The sequence below is a fragment of the Micropterus salmoides genome, unplaced genomic scaffold, assembly GCF_014851395.1.
Source record: "Micropterus salmoides isolate LMB-PRFRI ecotype aquatic unplaced genomic scaffold, ASM1485139v1 Ms_hic_scaffold_5, whole genome shotgun sequence".
In the NCBI taxonomy this organism is placed as follows: Eukaryota; Metazoa; Chordata; class Actinopteri; order Centrarchiformes; family Centrarchidae; genus Micropterus; species Micropterus salmoides.
In genome coordinates, this window is record NW_024044237.1 from 25,816,773 (window position 1) to 25,826,070 (window position 9,298).

General features: G+C 37.2%; 1 long non-coding RNA gene across 1 annotated transcript; it reads left to right on the forward strand.

Moving 5' to 3' along the window:
- Positions 1–1,519: 1,519 nt before the first annotated feature.
- Positions 1,520–4,023, forward strand: LOC119888209. Its single transcript, XR_005441867.1, has 3 exons — positions 1,520–1,710; positions 1,946–2,305; positions 2,510–4,023. It is a non-coding gene; the product is annotated as an uncharacterized LOC119888209 (long non-coding RNA).
- Positions 4,024–9,298: the final 5,275 nt, after the last annotated feature.

A 9,298-nucleotide genomic window follows, 5' to 3' on the forward strand; every position in this document is an offset into this window, starting at 1 on the left:
GTTCCTCATCTCTCCTTGAATGTTCATTCAAGGCCGGGAGACGATCTCTCTTCCAAAACATAGAAGCCTAGACTGTATAAATAATTATGCATCCCTTTGCTCTGGGCCAGATGCCTGAAGCTGCCCTAGGTGGTTCTCTGTTATTCTCTTTTATTGATAACTTCTTTAAAGACAACAGTTTGTTGTAACTCAATTATTTGCTCAATCCGTCAACAGCATTATACATTTTCACAACAGCTGTGTTCAATATATGCTGTTATGACCGGGCTCAAAAGGCCACAACAAAAGGGAGATACACCATGGTAAACGGTTAACATGTTAATTAAAGTATGAGGTATGTAGTCTGTGGTTTCAGTAGTGTGCAGGATGATGGTCGCATGAATGTATGTGTGAAGGTGTTGTAATATGCAAAAACAAGATAAATACCACAAAGCAAAAGTCCAACCAAAGAAGACCAAACTAAAGGGGAAACCAGGGAGCCAGCCCGCAGGGAGGTCTGACCTGGCCTCGACAGCAGCCTCCTGCAAAAAGAGACAACAGGTTACAAATAGCCTACACTCAAAAACACTGGGCCCAGGTGCTTTCAGTTATCACAATCAGCTCTTGAGCCACAAGAGAGAAAGAGAGACCACACCCACTCATGACCCCACAGGGCATCACAATGCATATGCTTTCAAGTGTACAAAACTGGCACAAAATTTTATTTGTGGTTCCCAGAGGTTGAAATCTCATAACCTGACTTTTCTTGTGAAGATTGTCACAACAACTATTGGATGGATTGCAATGAAATTTGCTACACACATTCATGCCACCATTACGATAAACTGTAATCACAAGATGTAGCCCTTTGTCTACTGTTTAAGGGTGATCTCCTCATGAGAAACAAAAAATTAGATTTCTGGAATTGACAAGGACAAACCAGTCACACATAGCTCTGGTCTATGTGAAGCTAACCCATATCATTTGAAGAGGGAGCATTTGTTCAGCCTGGCTCCTCTGAAGGACACACTTCATGGACCCTGGCCTTAGATACAGCCTGTGAATATTTCCTCTGAAATACAGGATGTAATGCAATTGCTGCTTAAAGTCCAAAGTCACAAAGAAAAAAAATCACTCATAGAAAGACAAGTGTGTTCAAAAGAAAAGTAAAAAGTAGAAAAGTCTCAACATTGGCTATGAAAGATGAAAGAGATGTAATATGCTCAAAGACTAGAATGAGACCAATGAGACAGGAAGAGCACTTTGCATATTCTGTGATAACCAATCAGATGCATTTGATGGTCTGATGTATCACAACCATCTCACCTCCTTCACTCACTGAAATACCAACAAATTTCTTAACATGACGAAATGTCAAGATGATCTTGTTATGGGTTACACTGCTTGTTCTTCATCAAGGAGTGCTAATTTATGATATCATTTCAGAATGCAAAATGGATAATTTAGCTTCATAACATTTCCACATCATACACCAACTGTTATTTTATATATTGTATGTTTTCATTTCATACAGATACAATGGTTCCAGTGACCCCCATTCAATTCAGTGACTCTGCGACCTTCACGTGTGTTTTGCCCGATGAAGAGCTGAGCAGTAGAAAACTCCACTGGTACAAGCAGCGTGCCGGGGATACTCTGAAATTAATCATGACACTGTGGAAATCTGCAAAACCTGAATATGCACCAGCATTTTCTGAATCAAGATTGAAGGTAAATACTGATAAGAATATTAGCAACCTGACCATTTTGAGGACAATTCAAGAGGATGAGGGAATGTATCACTGTGCAGTAACAGCATAATCCTGAATGGAGTGGGACATATCTGTTAGTAAAAGGAAATTATTTTCATTAAATTTATATCTGAGCTATACTGTACGTCACTGCTTCATAAGCTTTAAAATTTATTTTGGAGATTGCAAGTTTTTAACAGCTTTGTATCACACAGGAAACACTCAGAGGACATCAAACTATACTGTCATTCATGGGCCGACAGTATCTGATCCAGACCGTCCAGGAGACTCAATAACTGTTCAGTGTTCAGTCCTCTCTGACTCTGACAACAAGACTTGTCCAGGAGATCACAGTGTGTACTGGTTCAGAGCCGGATCAGATAAATCTCATCCAGACATCATTTACACTGATGGAAATGGACATGATGAATGTGACAAGAGATCTGACTCTCAGAAAAGCTGTGTTTATCGCTTCTTCAGGAACATCATCTCCTCTGATGCTGGGACTTACTACTGTGCTGTGGCCGCATGTGGAGAGATATTATTCGGAGATGGAACAAAACTGGACATTCAAGGTAACTGTATTTACATTTTTTTTATTGAAAATCTATATATTTAAGTGATAAATATATGTTCAGTGATAAGATTATAAGTCAAATCAAATTGATCAGGATCAACAATTTTTACATACAAATCATTTAATGAGGAGGGGACATTTTAAAAACTTATTTTTATTCCTTGCTAACAATTGTTGTTTTCTCTTTTTGATAATTTTCCAGGACCCAGTATTTGGTCAGAGAAGACCAATGCAATTATGTTTCTGCTGTCTGCTGTCTTGGCTATAAGTCTGATTGTTATAACCTTCCTCATTTACCCCATCAAGACAAGCAAGTGGTATTGTTCCAACGGTAATAGAGGTTACTTATGTTTCTTAAAAAATTAAAACAAAATTTAAATTACTGCATCCTTTTTTATTGTTACCTATATATTCTCTTTCTCATAATCCAGCCGCTGTCAACCTGCAACAAAACAGTGTTTTTTTATTCTTATTAAACCAGTTATGAAGCTTTTTTAACATTGTCATCTCATGTATTTTCTCAGAGAGATGAGGACACATGGATTTATTCTGCTGTCGTCTTTGGTGTGATGAAAGGTGTGAATTAGCGGTTAAGGTGGTGAACATGAACTGAAATGTCCCCTGTCCAAGTCTGGCTGGAGACGTTTGTTGCATTTCTCTCGCACATTTTCTGTTATGTCTCTACTGTCTGTAATAAAGGTTAAAAAATGCCCAGAAATACACAAAGTAACTTTTTCCAAGAAGAAGAACTCTATTTCTGTTAACATTGTTGTTTGGTAATGGGCCGAATATCAGAGCGGTTTAGAGGTATAAAATTAGTGAAAAAGAATGTGATAGACTGGATTATTGTTATTTTAATCCAAATAATAATTCGTATACATACTCAGTATCAGCTAGTACCCTGTAGTGAAACTGGTTTCAGAAGAGAGAAAGTCAGATCAGAGGTTATTTGAAAATGAGTTTATTAAATCATAAATGACTTTTGTTTGGAGAAAACGACCATATGGCCATAATATTTATGCATGTTGCTTTTTCTTTATTGTTTTTGTTGTGTTCTGTTTGTGAACAACAACAAAATCTGTGTCACATCAGAAGCAAACACAGATCTGTTGATGACACAGCTTCTCACAAAACGTGCTGACTTAACATAACAACTGAAAATCTAATGCTGTCGCATAAAATCAGCAAAATAAAAAAACTGTTAATTGAAAATATGTATATTTTGTTACACAGCATCATTATGGACACTCTTGTGTGAGTCTCTCCCTTCTTCTTCCCTCTTTTCTCTCTCCATGTGGATAAAATTGTGTGTCAAGACAAATGTTTCTGAGATTAGGGCATCATGAGAACTTAAGTCATAGACATCTCATCTTTTTTTGTAATTTCAGTAATGTCATCAATATATTTACATCTCTTGACTTTGATACATTATGTTGAGTTTATAATAGTTATTACATGAAACTGGTGATTAATTATACCAAGTAGAATTTTATTGAGTTTTTACACACAAAGGACACAAGTTCACTCTGACAGTTCACCCAAGAGCATGTTAAATTTTTTGGATTTCGCTGATGTGTTTATTTGATTAGCATCACCTTTCTGTCTGACAAGTCTGTCTTTTACATGTTGTCTGGATTAAATCAACAGTGAACAACAGCAATTTATTGACGTGATACAATGAATATGAGATTGTGTAAAGTCATTTGGTAATTAAACCCCAACGGGATGACATGATGCTACTTAGCAGAGTTTCAGGAGAAGGACCACACATCAATCATGTCACTCCTTCTTCCTCTCCACAAGGTTATGAGGGGGTCTGTCGTGCCCGGGTGCTACGGCAGATTTTCCTATCGTAGCTTCCCTATAACGCTTTCAAAATACGGATATCTAACAACTGCAAGCCTTGCACATCTTTCTGTTTTGTTCATAAATAAATCATTTAAACATATCTGTTGATGGTGTAGTCCTTGCTAGTTAAGTAGTATTTAATACAGGTGGTGACGCCATAGAGGTATAGAAATTCCCTGAATGGAGTCTAGACACGGGTGGTGGTGATGATGAAGGAATGAAAAAAATGAGGAGTACTTCTGCTGTGCTTTCAGTGGGCCTGCATTTGATGAGCAGGAGGTGATTGGGGTGGAGGAAGGCCGCTTTGATACTGAAATGAATGATTGGCTGGGCTGATTGTGGTAAAGTCACACCCATAGTCAACTGTTAAAGGGCAGGAAGAGAAAGAGTGTATGAGAGAGACTTGTGAATAAACGAAGCATAAAGATAGTCTTCCTTGTTGAACTTACGCTGAGCTTCATAAATCTTAATATTCTTGTAGGCACTCTTGAAAACGCTTTTTTTTTATTGTTCCCAGATGCATTTGATTTATAGACCTTTTCTCACAACAGATAGTTTGATTTCTCATACCAGGAAAAGCACAGGAAAAACTAATAACATTAAGGACAGGCCCATTGTTGTAATTATTGCAATGTGGCAATCAATGTTACTAGTTACGCCTGTGTTTAAGAAGTCTAAATGTCTGCTGTAAAAAAGGTCTTATCAATTTAGCACATTTTTGCCATGTGCGCATTGAGAAACAAAGTGAGAGAGAGTGACTAGTAGACAGACAGTCAGTGGTTTTCACAGTGAACTGCCGTGTATTTGCTGACCACAACTTCCCACAAGAAGCAAACAAAAATATATATGCAGCATTTTGTTACAGACACAATTCATCTATTTGTTAGACATCATGTTAAATACAATGTACTTTGTAAACTATGTTGGGGGATAACTACTGAAATTAATAAATCCCCACCGTCTTTCTGTCTCGCAGTACTTTGTAAAGGCCTTCTACATGTCTGTGCAACAAGCAAAACCACTTGCAGCAGCTACACTGACAGAGAGGCTGCGGTGGACTGTTTCTCCGCCCTTTGACCAGCAATCAAGGCTGTTTACTCAGAACACACCTGACTATGTGCTTTAACAGGATATGTAGTGAGGGAAGTGCTACATGAGGCTTCAGCGGGCTAAAATTAGTTGAACAAATTGAAATTATTGATTTTGTTTGTCTTTTATTATTAACATGCTCATTTTAAAGCTGGAATTGGCTCCAGCCCCGACGACCCTGCACACAGTATAAGTAGTTGACGATGAGTGAGTTAGTATGCTCATTTAAAGTGCAAATATAGTCTTTAAATTGTGTTTTTAATTCTGCAACCAAAGGCACCTACAATTAGCAATTTTAGTATGTACAATCATCATATGAGCTTGTGTTTTGTTTTAATTTTAATGTACTGATTTATTCACCATTATTTTTTACAGGCTGCCACTGCGCCAAGTGATTTTATTAAGGCTGCCAGATTTTTGGCAGATAATCAGGAAAATTAATTTTAGATCAAAGTTCAAATTCCTCTTCACAAAAATAGTGGGATGAGACAAGTGAAAGATTAGCGCCTTCCCCCTCTGATAGCAACAACTAAGAAAAGCACCAACCCACAGAAAAGGTCAATAAATACAGATACTGGGTAAGTGTGTATGTGTTGAGCCTCCTGTAACCTTTAATTGCTGTACTTTTTTAAAATATTAATAATAATCAATAATACAGTGTTATTCCACCTGCCTTTTTAAAACTGGTAAAACAGCAGTCAAAAACCACAAGAGAAGAAAGAAAAGCCGCTCTCTGTTAACACCTTTGTTTGAAGCCCAACCACAGCAATGCTTAGGTTTCCTTGCACCATTTGTTTGTCATTGTGTATGCGTGTTTATTAATGTGTGAAAGTATACAGCAGGAAACGAAGTACATGAAAGTATTTACTCTAGGGGCTGGACACAGCATTGTTTCAGTGACTCATTTATTTAACAGTATGTTCATTGTTTGTGTGTCAAACCTCTAGCAACAGTATGAAGATTGACTGAATGTGTTTTTATGTGTCTTATGTCTTTTTGTGTGTGTAAGTACAAAACAGGACACAAAGTACATGACAGTATTTATTGCAGGGCTTTTGTTTTAAATGATATCTAAGATAAAAATTTATGGACTCAAAGGTATGAAGGTAACATTTTAGCAAAACAACTGAGTACCTGTCACACAAGTGTATCAGTAAATTTCAGTAACGTCACAGAGAAAAATACTTTAGGAGTTGCGAACTTTTGTCTCTCCCACAAACACAACAGTTGCATCTTTCAAATTCTTCACTGCAGGATATGAATTCTTGCAATAAGAGTTGCACACCTGGTTTTGGGGGTATTTTTTTTAACACGAACACAAGTCAATAACTATAACTGCTTGAATGTGCTGCTTCAGGTCACAAATGCACACAAGTTCAGCACTCTCTTGCACCATCTGTCTCAGTAAAATGTGGAGCACTGTTCAGAAATCAGCCAGTCAAAGGGCATCTGTGTCTATCGTTTTTCAAACCAGCTGAGATGAAACCTCACCCACCTCTATGACGAAAGCCTCAGTATATGACAGCTACAGTAGCTTGGAAAATAGCTGAGTGACTGAGAGGCAGAGAGGGCGGGTCATCATTGATGATTTGGTGCATCTGAATTGGCTGGCTCGCACAGTAGTCAAGATGGCTCCTCTGTCTTTGTGAATCACTGCAAATGGCTGCACACACCTTTTTTTAAATGCATGGAAATCAAATAGATCAATTATATCCCTGTTTAACTAAATGGTAACAATGGACTTAGGCCCATACACTGTATCTAAAATGACTACTTATGTGATGAAATAAATGGTTGTACTAAATATTATCTTCTTTTGTCATCAGGATGGCAGTGAGGTAATCAGAGAGCAACTACTAATGTTTTGATCAAATTTAATCCAACCCCCAACTCTAGAAGTGTTGAAGCCACAAAGCTTTCAGTTTTATGTTTAGAGCTAATTTAACAGCAGGCAGTTTTGATTTACATATCTTACATCCATTAAATGTAAATGCTTGGACAAAGAAATACATAAAGCAACAGTCATATTCATCCAATGTGAATGTTTCCTGCCAAGCAGTGTGCCATTTGTGTATCATGATGAAAGCTTTACCTTGACTTTAAAGGCCCTACACAACCACATGTGTTTCCAGTTACCCTGTCTGATTAGACCTTCAGTCAGGTGGAAGGTGGGTGAAAGGAATTACATGATGTCATCAAACTCCCGACGAGTTATGCTGCATACCAGACAATTTGGAACTCGAAAATCTCCAACCTCTACTAGTAAAACTATAATGGAACACCACTCAAACGAATAGAAGGGTGAGTTTATTTCAGTCAAATGCAGTTTGTACACGCCCACACAGTTCTGAGAAGTGGTCTAATTAAACAACAAGTGAAAACTAATGCGTGGCTTGACTTTTAAGTGTGCAGGGTTATCATAGTTAATTTGCCATCACCATGTTAAATTTCTAACCTAATAGTTTTAGTCACCTTCCAATAACCAAATGAAAACTGGCATTGAACATTTGAAATGTTCACCACTGAAGATAAGGTTTTGTTTAGCAAGATGTATTTGTACTTATTTTGATTTGATTGTTAGTTTGGCTGGATTATTGCAGCAAACAATGACAGTAGTTAGTAAATTATGACCCATGAATCACTAAAAACATATCACATGCTATCTATTTTAGGTTTTATGGAAACCAGGGTACTACCCCAACAAATATGTCGCAACAGTAAACGCCAAAAACAGAAAAATGTGCTGTACTGTGTCATATTGTCTTCCTGTCTTCTGTTAAGGGAAATTCTCAAGATAAAATGACATGTCATTTAGGGTAATATACTGTATGCGTGTGTCCTGAACAGCAGGACCATAGTAATAAGCATCACCAGAAAAGTCCTTCCACATATTTTTTTAATATAAAGAAAAATGAACCAGATTGTTTTGGATTACACCTCTTGTGTTTCATTGTCAGTTGTATAAAACACACCATGAAACAAAAGCTTGATGTTGGTGTTGTTTCATGTGTCTAGGTTGGAAAGAAATTATTTCCACTGTGGTAGAGCAGTGACATGCCAACATAATGACAGGCCAATCAAATTGCTCTGAAATTGTTCCCTCCCACTTGATATGATTACATTAAGGCAAATCTTCCTCTAATACGGTCTAATTTAACTGCAATCACAAGTCGATTAACCAGAAAATGCTGATCGTACTTTATTCACTGCTGATGTTTACAGTGGGGAGTAAGTATATAAAGTCATATTTTTTCCATATACAGTATATTTGAAGTATATTTTTGTGTTCTTGCATCAGCTTAGCAGAGTACATATATGAATCTATATCTGTTGTCAATCACTGCTCTATTTTATTTTATTTTTAGGATGCACAGATGATCAGAACTTTGTGACAAAGACTGTTGGAGAAGACGTGACTTTGACGTGTACCCGCCAGAAATCAAACTTGTCCCAAGCAACTCTGTTTTGGATCAGACTTGTTTCTGGAAACTTTCCTGAATTCTAGTAGTAAATTATGACCCATGAATCACTAAAAACATATCACATGCTATCTATTTTAGGTTTTATGGAAACCAGGGTACTACCCCAACAAATATGTCGCAACAGTAAACGCCAAAAACAGAAAAATGTGCTGTACTGTGTCATATTGTCTTCCTGTCTTCTGTTAAGGGAAATTCTCAAGATAAAATGACATGTCATTTAGGGTAATATACTGTATGCGTGTGTCCTGAACAGCAGGACCATAGTAATAAGCATCACCAGAAAAGTCCTTCCACATATTTTTTTAATATAAAGAAAAATGAACCAGATTGTTTTGGATTACACCTCTTGTGTTTCATTGTCAGTTGTATAAAACACACCATGAAACAAAAGCTTGATGTTGGTGTTGTTTCATGTGTCTAGGTTGGAAAGAAATTATTTCCACTGTGGTAGAGCAGTGACATGCCAACATAATGACAGGCCAATCAAATTGCTCTGAAATTGTTCCCTCCCACTTGATATGATTACATTAAGGCAAATCTTCCTCTAATACGGTCTAATTTAACTGCAATCA